Genomic DNA, 11,896 nt, shown 5'->3' on the forward strand with positions numbered 1-11,896 from the left:
ACCTAAGACGAAAGGATGGACTATCCAGAGAATACCCCACCCGGGGATCCATCCCAAAATCAGCCACCAAACCCAGACCCTATTGCATATGCCATAAAGATTTTGCTGAAGGGACTCTGTTATAGCTGTCTTGTATGAGGCTATGCCTGGCAAATACAGAAGTGGATGCTCACAGTCATTTATAAGATGGAAAACAGGGCCCCCAATGGAGGAGCTAGAGAAAGTATCCAAGGAGCTGAAGGGGTCTGCAACTCTATAGGAGTAACAAAAATATGAACTAACCAGTACCCTGAGAGCTCATATCCCTAGCTGCATATGTAGCAGAAGATGGCCTAGTTGGCCATCACTGGGAAGAGAGGCCTCTTGGTATTGCAAACTTTATATGCCCCAGTTCAGGGGAACACCAGGGCCAAGAATTGGGAGTGGGTGGGTAGGGGAGCAGGGCAGAGGCAGGGTATGGGGAACTTTCAGGATAGCATTTGAAATGTATCAAAAGATCAAAAACAAAAAAGAAAAGAGTATCTTTTGCACAGCTGTTTCAAAAGCCTGAGCCTATTATTTTTCTAAATCTACTCATTCATTTTTTCATTTCTAAGTCTGATCTAGATATAACCCTTTCAGTGTTAATCATCAGATTAAATACTTCTGAGCAGTGACCCCTTTTAGCAAGTCACTGGATGCATGCCTGATTATGTGGTCTTCCTCAAAGAAATCCTGGAGAGGGGTGGGGTAGAAAAGCAAGTGGTTTAAAAATTACAGAAATCTATTTTTTCAAGCTGGGTTGCCAGGAAGATAAATAGACAGATATTACTGGAGAGGTCCAATGAATCGAGGAAGTACATGCTGGAAGAATTATCACCTGGACAGAACAATAAATAGAGATTATAGACTAGCAGCATAAGTATGTGAGGTCTCAGAAAGATGTGGATGAAAGTTACAGATGTAGCTGGGCGTGGTGGTGCACGCCTTTAATCCCAGCACTCAGGAGGCAGAGGCAAGTGGATTTCTGAGTTCGAGGCCAGCCTGGTCTCCAAAGTGAGTTCCAGGACAGCCAAGGCTATACAGAGAAACCCTGTCTCTAAAAAACAATCAAACAAACAAACAAACAAAAAAACCCAAACGAAAGAAAGAAAGAAAGAAAGAAAGAAAGAAAGAAAGAAAGAAAGAAAGAAAGAAAGAAAGAAAGAAAGAAAGAAAGAAAGAAAGAAAGTTACAGATGAATCTAAGGGCAAACCATTCTTAACATAAAGCCAATTTTTAAAAATCCTCTTTTAAATTTCTTTCAAAATCCTTTTATTTCTTTTGAAATCTTAATATAACTATATCATTTCTCCCTTCCCTTTCCCTTTTCTTCCATCCTGTTTTTGTTCTCTTTTAGATTTGTGGTCTGTTTTTCCTTAATTGTTGTGGTACACATTTATACATATACATAAATACAACCTTACCATTGTAAATAATGTTAGGGCATATATGCTTTTAGAAATGACTAGTTGATGTTGGACAACCAGTTGCTGTGCTCTCTCTGAAGTAAGACCATTTCTTCTCCATCTCAACATTTTTTAGTTGCTTGTAGTTTTTCACATAGGGTTGAGGCTTCTCAGGTTTTTACACCTGTCTCTATTCACATGTGTATTGCTATTTCTTGCCTCTCAATATTAAACTATGGAAATGAGGGTACACCTCTCCAACCCCTGCCCTGATGCCTGGTTCACTGGGATAGACTGTATTTTCTCAAAGTATGAGTCACATAAACTCTTCTTTGAGTTGTTTTTGTTAGGTATTCTGTAGCTAGTCCAAAAATTGTTCTCAAGAACTGGTTTGTAGCTGTTATAGCCTGACCACACAGTTTGGAAGCCTATGGCATCATTTTATGGGAAGAATGTGAACCAATTTCAGGCTGTGGGCTAGAGTAGCCCCAGGATGTTATAAGCAGATCAGAAGTGGTGATTCTGTTGGACACTCCAAAACCACAGAATGACAATAAAATGAAGACAAAAAAAATCTAATAACTTAAAGGGAACAAGCACTCCACTGGAAACATGCCTAGAGGCCATTCATATGCTATTCTGGCAAAGAATCTGCTGGGGATTTTTTGAACATGGACTGAAAAATTTCTGTGAGGCTGAATTCAAAAGTATTAGAATAAGCTGCTTGGTTGGGAATTTTTCAAGGAAGCAAAGCGTCCATTCTGGCATGATTACTGTTCACTGCCCTTGAATCCACAGCAGGGAGTCAGGAAAACATGAGAAATCTGCAGTTTGGTAAGGAAGGGCACATAAGTGAGTTTAAGGTTACATATAAGAAGAGTGTGAAGAAGTTGGCTCCAATCCCTAGAGATCAGCACCATTAAGAAAAACCTTATACTTTACAGTGGCACAGTGAAAAAGCTGCCAATATTCCCAAAAGCTTCTCAGGGTAGGCAATATGTGATAGTGTCAGAGTATTTGCAACGAAGCCCTCAGAGGTCATTGCATGAGGCTGTGAGGATAAAGCCTGAGATATAACAGAAATGGAATATTGGATACAAGGGCCATAGGACACCCTCAATGCAACACTGCAAGCATGGAATAGAGCCAGCCCATGAGAGATAGAGATAGCTATCAGTATGTGCTTTAGTCAGGGTTCCTTAGAAAAACATATATATATGTATATATATATATATATATATATATATATATATATATATATATACATATATATATGTATATATGTATGTGTGTGTGTGTGTGTGTGTGTGTGTATTGGATGTGGAATGGGTGCATGAGTGCACATGTGTGTATGTGTGTATGCTTGTATGTATGTATGTGTGTATGTATGTATATATGTAGGTACTCTATTTGTGAATACATTACAGTGTATTATATATTATAGTATATTATAGGTTATGATCTGACTATTCCAATAATGGTTGTCTATTGATGGAGAGTTCAAAATCCAGTCTTAATCAGGATAGCAAACAGCTCAAAATAACTTCAGGAAGTCCCTGAAACTGACCAGATTCACTAGGCTCCTCCTTGGGAGCATTAACAATAAATCCTAGGAGTCCATCTCAGAAGAACCATTCTGCAAATGAGAATTTCAGACCAGACAAGCTGAAAAGAGTTCTCTGAGACCAGATCAGGTACCTAGAAGAATCAGAACCCACCCAAGCTTCCTGGAATAGGTTTTGAACAGAGTCACTAGAAAAGAACTTTCTGTAACCTGTTGAACTGCCTGCAGGCAGTGTGCTCAGGTTCACAGATTTATTTATTTTTTTATCATGAAAGAAAATAAAGTTTTATTATCTGAACTTTTTTGGGGGGATCTTAAGATTTTTTTCCTTTCTTTCTTTTTATTAGATATTTTCTTTATTTATATTTCAAATATTATCCCCTTTCTTAGTTTCCCCTCTGAAAATCCCCTATCACCTCCCCCTGCCCCCCAACACGCCCACCCCCTCTTCTTGGACCTGACAGTCCTTTACACTGGAGTATAGAACCTTCACAGGGCCAAAAGCCCTCTCCTCCCATTGATGACCAATTAGGCCATCCTCTCCTACATATGCAGCTAGAGCCACAAGTCCCAACATGTGTTTTCTTTGATTGGTGGTTTAGTCCCAGGGATCTCTGGGTGTGCTGGTTAGTTCATATTGTTGTTCCTCCTATGAGTCTTCAAATCCCTTCAGCTCCTTGGATACTTTCTTTAGCTCCTTCATTGAAGACCCTGTGCTCTGTCTAATGGATGACTGTGAGCGTCCACTTCTGTATTTGCCAGGTACTGGCAGAGACTCTCAGGATACAGCTGTATTAGGCTCCTGTCAGCAAGCTCTTGTTGGTATCTGCAATAGTGTCTGGGTTTGGTGGTTCTTTATGGGATGGATCCCCAGGTGGACCAGTCTCTGGATGGTCATTCCTTCAGTCCACACATTTTTTTTAAGTTCTCCCCTATACTTGTGTGGGCTTTAGAGTTACAGATGTCTGTGAGATATTTTGGCTCTTGCAAGTAATGCCAATAATACTCATTGGTCCATCCAGTTTGACTTTGGTTGTAACCTGAGTTGAACTTTGGTCTGTCATGAGCTCCTTAAACTTCTTCCAGGAAGCCTGGATGGTTTTGGATTCTTCTAGGCAGCTGCTCTGGTCTCAGAGTATTTTTTGCAGCTTTGCTTCTATGAGAGTCTCCTTTGCAAGTTGGTTCTTCTGATATGGACTTCTAGCACTTATTGTCAAGGGGTGCTTAGACATGTATATCATTTCCCCAGGGAAAGTTTTGCCACATTAAGTCCAGGATCCTGGACTTCTTTTCTGGATATCGGTGTGCACAGGAATCCTGAAGGAGGCTCTATCACCCATAAAAGAGTGGTCTTGCCATTGAGAGTGAGGGCAAGCAGGCAAGAAACAACACTTTTGTTTTCTTTGTCCTGCCACCAGAAGGTCTGGCTCAGGTTTAAGGTGGATCTTCCCACGTCAACAGGTCTGAAATTAGGGAGGTTTTTCTCAGTTCAAATGATGCCATTAGAAAAATATCCCTTGTAGGAATATCCAAAAGCTCAGGTTCTGGAGTTACAGGTATAGTCAAACTGAAAACCAAGAAGAGCTATAACAGCAAGTGGCAGAAATGAAGTTGCATATTGGGAGTCAAGATAATGCTATCATGGACACCGGATGTTAGATCAGAAGCTTCAGGGTTTGTTGTTTGAACTTGCAGTTTTCGTATGTATGTATGTATGTATGTATGTATGTATGTATGTATGTGTGTATTTATATTTTATTAGATATTTTCTTTATATACATTTCAAATGCTATCCCCAAAGTTCCCTATACCCTCCCCCCCACCCTGCTCCCCTACACACCTACTCCCGCTTCTTGGCCCTGGTGTTCCCCTGTACTGAGGCATATAAAGTTTGCAATACCAAGGGGCCTCTCTTCCCAGTGATGGCCAACTAGGCCATCTTCTGCTACATATGCAGCTGGAGACAAGAGCTCTGGGGGTACTGGTTAGTTTGTACTTGCAGTTTTCATTTTTGTTTTGTTATGATCTTTCCTTGTTGTGTCCTCATTCTCATAATTTCGAATGACAATGTTTAGGTAGAGCCCTTGTAAGTTTGTAACATATTTAGTGATTTTACAGGAGCCCACAGTTAAATCTTTGTCTTGAGTCCTAAAAGTGATTTTTAGACTTTGGAATAGTGTTGAGACTTATAAGGATTATACAGACTTTTAGAGATATATTAAATATACTTTGCATTACAAAATTAGTGTGAGTGTTTAGAGGCCAAGGGTGAAATAATATGATTGTTTCTTATTTTATGTGTTTGGGTGTCATATTGATAAGGTGAGAGTTGTTCTGGGCAGTCTTCACTGTCAACTTGATTGGATTTAGAATAACCTAGGAGTTATACTTCTAATTGTATCTTTGAGGGTGTTTTTCTAGAGAAATGAATACCTGCCATAAATGAGGGCATACCCATACATAAACTCGTCACCAAACTGAATTATAAAAGGGGACAATAAGCCAAAAATCAGCATGTTTTCTCTGTTTCTTGCCTATAGACTCTGTGTGAATGGTTAATTTATAGATGTTTCCTTGAATTATCCATTATGACCTACTATGTCATCTCAAATTTATCTTAAAGCACCTGTCCTCAAACAGTGGGTTTATAGTTTTGAAATAGTAGCAGAAAATAATTTTATGGTTAGGGAGTCACCATGACATAAGAAACTGTGTTAAAGTGTCACAGCATTAGGAAGCCTAAGAACCACTGGCTTAGTGTCACTTCAAGGTTGATAAGTCTATCACTGTAAGAGACTTCATTCATAAAAAACTTAGCATCACATAAAGCCATCTTGGATCCAGGAAGCAGATGAAGCATAGAGTGTATCTGTGCCCCATGACAGCTAAAGATTTTAAAATTCTATGTAACTCAGAAGTTTCTTGAATATTCATGTAATTGAACTGGATGTGGAAGATGTTTGTTAAGTCTTAACAGGGAACTGAAGACACTCAAGCTGAAGAAGGTTGATTTCAGAGGAGGTGTATACTTGATGTGAGGATACTCTTCTAAAAAGTTTATTCTTTTCTTCAGGGCTGCACACATCTGTGGTAATGACTGGTAGCACAAGAATAAACTGCAGCAGCCAGTGCTTTGCAACTATCCACTCCAGATCTGTTTCCCACTACAGTTATTCTCTACTTGTCCTTTATAATGTCTATTGAGAAATTTACTGAGTGATGATTTGTACATAGCTTGATTTTTACAAAAAACAGTAGGTTATAATTCAAACTCTCCCAAACCCCAGGAAGCTCATACCTTGAATCTCTTGAGGACACAATAACTTGTATGCATTTTAGTGATTTATCATCCAAAAATTAAGTTACATCCAGTGCCCAAAACCAAGGTCATTGTGCCTAATTTTCTGACCTTTATTTTTGCCTGCAAATTTTGCCTCATTCTATATAATATCCTCTTGTAATAAAATGCATGCAATATACCTTGCATTCTCTTATCAAGGATTCAACCCATGTAAATTCTACTACTTTCAAATCTACATTACATTGCAGTCCTCCATCTTCAGAATTCAAGGTTTGAGAAAAATGTGTGAACTCAGTGGTCTACATATCCTTACTGAAACTTCCGTGAATAGAAACTGCTCAATTCTTCTTCTTTTTAAAATCAGTGCATGATATATTAGTAACAGCTTAATACTCAGTGCCACAAATAGGATCTATTAAGAACAGTATCTATTATTCTCATAAAATTAACTAACAAGGAAGTTAAAAATTAAATAAAATGTTGTAGAACTAATGAAACTAAGATATCATATTTAATGTTTATTATGTTCATTTGTATTACCAATAGTTACCAAAATTAATTTTAAATTCATCTTCAGCTAAGTATAATATATATGTGTATATGTATGTATTTACATACATATATAAATATTATTTAACACATTCTTAGTATTTTCAGTGTATGATATATAGGGTGCAAAATAATGTCTGTAAATAGTTAATAGCACTATAAAGTGTATTTGAAGAGTTAATGAAATTGCAATGATGGAATTTTAGTTCACTGGCCTTTTGAAAGCTGCCTTCTAAAGAAGACACCAAAGGGGATGATGTAAAATGTGTACTTAATCAAGAAATAAAATATGCCTGTACTAAACTATGCATTGGATATGCTCAAGTAAGCAGCTTCAACACTTTAATCTCACTGTTAAAGGAACTTTACAACAGAAATACAAATCAACTTCATTTTTATATGAGCAATGTTTGGAAATAATGAAGGAACTCTTTTGCCCTTTAGAACAATGTGCTTCCCATTCTTTAGTTAACCTTCTCTGGTTTTATTTCCTACAACATGACCTGGTAATACAAAGACAACAGAGCAATTTATTATTTTTACTATATAACATTTCATAATACATAGAGATATTGTCATTGAAAAGATTGGTTTGTGCCTCCAATGTAATAACAAACTGACAGTTTTCATGATGAACTTCTTACTCACCCAGCTCCTGAGTCTGTTCAGCTAGCCCTTGGTTCACCCGCATCCTGAATAACCCACACAGTAACAGTCATTAACCATGGACATTGCTTGTTACATAGTTCTATTTCAGACTATTCTGCAATGTTTTTGTTAGATCTAATAGCCAAAACTTAAGTGAAACAAATAATAGCCTACCACATTATTTGTAGCTACATTAAAAGATCGCTTTAACATTAATTCATAATATCTTATTTAAATGGATGTTATGGGTTCATCTATAAATTATAGCAGGAATCCACTATGTCTCTTATCTACTTTTGAATCTATCATTTGTATTATTTGATTAAAAATAGAAGATTGTCCCCTGAATTGACATTTGCTTGACTTGTATTAGAAACAGTTTATAATATGTGATAGCTTCACAGAGTTTTAAACTGGAATCTCTAGATGAACTAAACCATAATAACCCAACTCCTTCATAACTCCATAACTGCTTTATGACCACAGCGTAAAATTGCACCACATGTGTTTATAATAAGTAAGAATAAACAGAGCTAAGACAATTATGGAAGCTTAATTGGGAGTTTAAATGTGATCAAAATCTTTAAAGTTGACTTCCTGTCAATAAGTGTGAATGAATGACTTAAAGATTATAGAAGTTTCTATGTTTCTACAATGCAAAGATTTTTTTTTATCTAAATCACTACAGAAATATTTAAACAGCCACACTTCTAGAAGGCTACCCAACAGCCTCACAATTCTAATTATTCAAATGTGTAGTACCTGAAAAGTTATTTGATTAAAATTTCAGTATGTATTTGCATCTATGTTTTGCTCAATTACACTAAGTAATTTATATCCTTCTCATTTGTTGGGTTGGTTTGTCATTCCCTTGTTATACTCTGTAAAGTCCAACATTCACTATTGATTAAATGATGCACACTATTCTTTTTTTTCCTAACTTTTAAGAGAAATTATACTTTTCCTACCATGTAATTCTCTAAAAGAAAAAAGAAACCACTTAAGTAAGAACCTTATACACATTAAAGCTTAACTTTGTGAGGTAAATGGACACATTGTTTGATGACTACACTGTAAAAAAGGACTTATAGTAAGTTTGAAATGTGCAACGGTCAACAGAGCCAAGGTAACTTTAATTGATATTATGACACCCTGGGCTGAGAAATGCATATAAAGACAGAGTTCTTGGCTCTAGTGGATATTTTTAAAGAAATGAGATGGAAACAGCTTTTAATTAGAGTGATTAAGAAGATTGGGCAGCCAATTAAATGATTACAGATATTCAAATATCTGTAATTTGTTAACTCAATTTACAGCATTGTGGAAAATGAGCACCAAAAGGTTTTCCTGCTATGTCAGAACCACTTACAAGCACCTTTCCAAGCAACTCATCATAGAGCTCAAGGAAATATTTTGTATACCTGCTGACTTATAAAAATAAGTCTTATTCTTAATATTCCCTAAAATTGGAATTCTATTCCATAAGATGTCATAGGCAATAAATATTGTTTACTGATGAATTTGCTCTGATAAAAGTGTATATTTTAATAAATGCATTATAAATCTAATAAAATGTAGCTTTTGTGCAATATATCTGTTTTCTTTTACCACTCCTGTTCTCTGTCTCTGCTAATTTTAATATTTCAAAAAATTGCTTTCATTTATTTATTTGCAGGAGTTTTCAGCTCCTGATCTCTCACTTGGGTCTCTCATTTTGAGTCAATTTCATCATATTCTATGAGTAAAGTAATTCATATGCACACATATGTGTTTGTGTGTACATATTTATGAAGGGATACATGTACTTCTAGACCCGATCATTCTGCTTACATTTTCATCTTTATATGTGACCCACATACTTTTTCTTATGCTATTTATCTCATGAGCTTTGGAATTAGACGGTTATATGACTTTTAATGTTTACTTTTTTTTTTTGGAAATAGAGTGTTCTGATTACCTGGGGCCTTTGAAATATTAGAAATGAGTATTGACAAATAATACAAAAGAAATTGTGAGATCATCACTGGCAAGAGATCAATTGTACAAGAATTACTATCTTATCAATTCATGGCCTTTGGTACTCTGCTGCATCTGGAGCATCTTCTTGATATTGGGCTTTATTTAATTTTTCACTTTAATAGCTAAAGTTTTAATTTCATATATATATATATATATATGTGTGTGTGTGTGTGTGTGTGTGTATATACATATAAATATATAATTTTGTTTTAGATTTATTCTTATGCATTTTAGATTATTGTATACTGATAGTTTTAAAAATAGCTTCTGTGAGATAATTGCTAGAATACAGAAATATGATCACATTTTGTATGTTGATCTTCTATTCTGCACTCTTGTCAAACAGCCAATTCTTGGAGCTAATTCTCTGTCACTCAATCATTTTGGTTCTCCAATCTTGACTCTCTTTATCTATGTGAAGTAACCTTCTGATAAAATGCCAGAAGGTGACCTTCTCCAGATCGTTGTTTCTTTTGTGTAGTTCTCTCTACTGCTGAACTTCCTGTGTATTCTAGCTGCCTTATCTTTAAGTGACTAGAGGCAGCTGTTGTGCTGACCTCATTTGGCTTCTTTTCTCTTGCAGTCCCAAGATGATGTCATTTTCAAACTTAAACAATCAGCATTCCATCTAGATTAAAGACTTCTGCTACTTTTCTTTTTTAATGACAACATGATAAATTCAACCTAAGGAATAAGATTATTTACTAACATACACTTTCCAAAGTTTCAGTCCATATTTGATGGTTTTCTTGATTTGGTTCCTAAGTCAAAGCAGAAATATGGGAGGGTAATCGCTTGGTCCTGTGAAGGCTTGATGCCCCAGTGTAGAGGAATGCTAGGGTGGTGAGATGGGAGTGGGTAGGTGGGTGGGGAAGCACCCTCATTGAAGCAGGTTAAGGGGGGATAGGATAGAGGGTGTGCAGAGGGGAAACTGGGAAAGGGGTTAACATTTGAAATGCAAATAAAATACCTAATAAAAAAAGGAAATCTGCAGATAGACAGCAACGGGAGTGGGAAAGAAGAGAGAAACACTGAGAAAAATGCAGAGAAGAAGGAGGGAGAGAGGGAGAGAGAGAATTAATTCTCTATTTGTACCCTTCAAAGAGAATCACAATATTGACTTTCTTCTTCCAAGTGTGTATTACCAGTTCTCAACCTGTGGCCTGTATTTCATTTTGGGATTTCACATAAGATATTTACATTATGATTTATAAAAGTATCTAAATTATGGCTATAAAGTAGCAACACAATAATTTCATGGTTGGGGCTCACTACAACATGAGGAACTCTACTAAAGGGTCACAGAATTAGGAAGTTTGAAAATCACTGAATATATATTCTTAAAAGTAACCTTCTCAGTCTAATATGTTGTTAAAAATATTTATGTTTTAGGAGTGAGGATTTGGTATTGAATAAGCAGTTGGTGTTCTCTTCCATGAAGCAAACAATTTCTCCCTGTCTCAGCATCCCTTAGTTGCCTGTAGTTCTTTCTGTAAAATTAAGACCTCAGGGTCATTCCTCTACCCATTTTGGAATGTCTGTTTGTATCATCCTTATTCAACTCATTAAGCAAAGGATTATTGGTAAGAAGTATATCTGTCTTACCACTCAAGTGTACACATCCTGTATCATACCTTATGTCATGCCCCAAGGGACCTCAGAATGAAGAAACATTTGCCACGTGGTTCTTCCTGGAGTCTCTTTTCCCCTTCTTCTTCTTCTTCTTTTTTTTTTTTTTTTGAAAGAGAAATAATAACATGAAGTTGCTTAAGTAGGAAGTTGCAGAGGACCTGTGAGGAGTTGGGGGAGGAAAGGGTTATAATCAAATATATTGTTTTCAAATATATAATGTTTTCATTTTGTCCTTTCTCTCAGTTCCCCATTTGGCTTCAGATATTTCATATAATTGCCTAGTAAATAAGCATTATGGCCTTTAAATATTGAGATATAAGGAAATCTGAATGTCAGGAGGTTTTGTGCTTTGACCACATACCTGATCAGAGGCAACATAAGAGTGAAGAGTTTATTTTAGTTTATAGATTTTGAAGGTGTACATGATGGCAGAAGCATGGGGTAGGTGGTCCTATTACATGCATATTCAAGAAGCAGAGAGCAGACAGGAAGTAAGGCCAGGCTTTAAAACCATCCTTCAGTTTCACTCTTTGCACCCCACTCCCTGAAATAAGGTTCAAATGACTAAAAGTCCCTTAACCTTCTGTCTTAGTCAGGGTTTCTATACCTGCACAAACATCATGACCAAGAAGCAAGTTGGGGAGGAAAGGGTTTATTCGGCTTACACTTCCATACTGCTGTTCATCACCAAAGGAAGTCAGGACTGGAGCTCATGCAGGTCAGAAAGCAGGAGCTGATGCAGAAGCCATGGAGGGA

Source organism: Mus caroli, chromosome 10 (genome assembly GCF_900094665.2).
Source record: "Mus caroli chromosome 10, CAROLI_EIJ_v1.1, whole genome shotgun sequence".
NCBI classification, from domain to species: domain Eukaryota; kingdom Metazoa; phylum Chordata; class Mammalia; order Rodentia; family Muridae; genus Mus; species Mus caroli.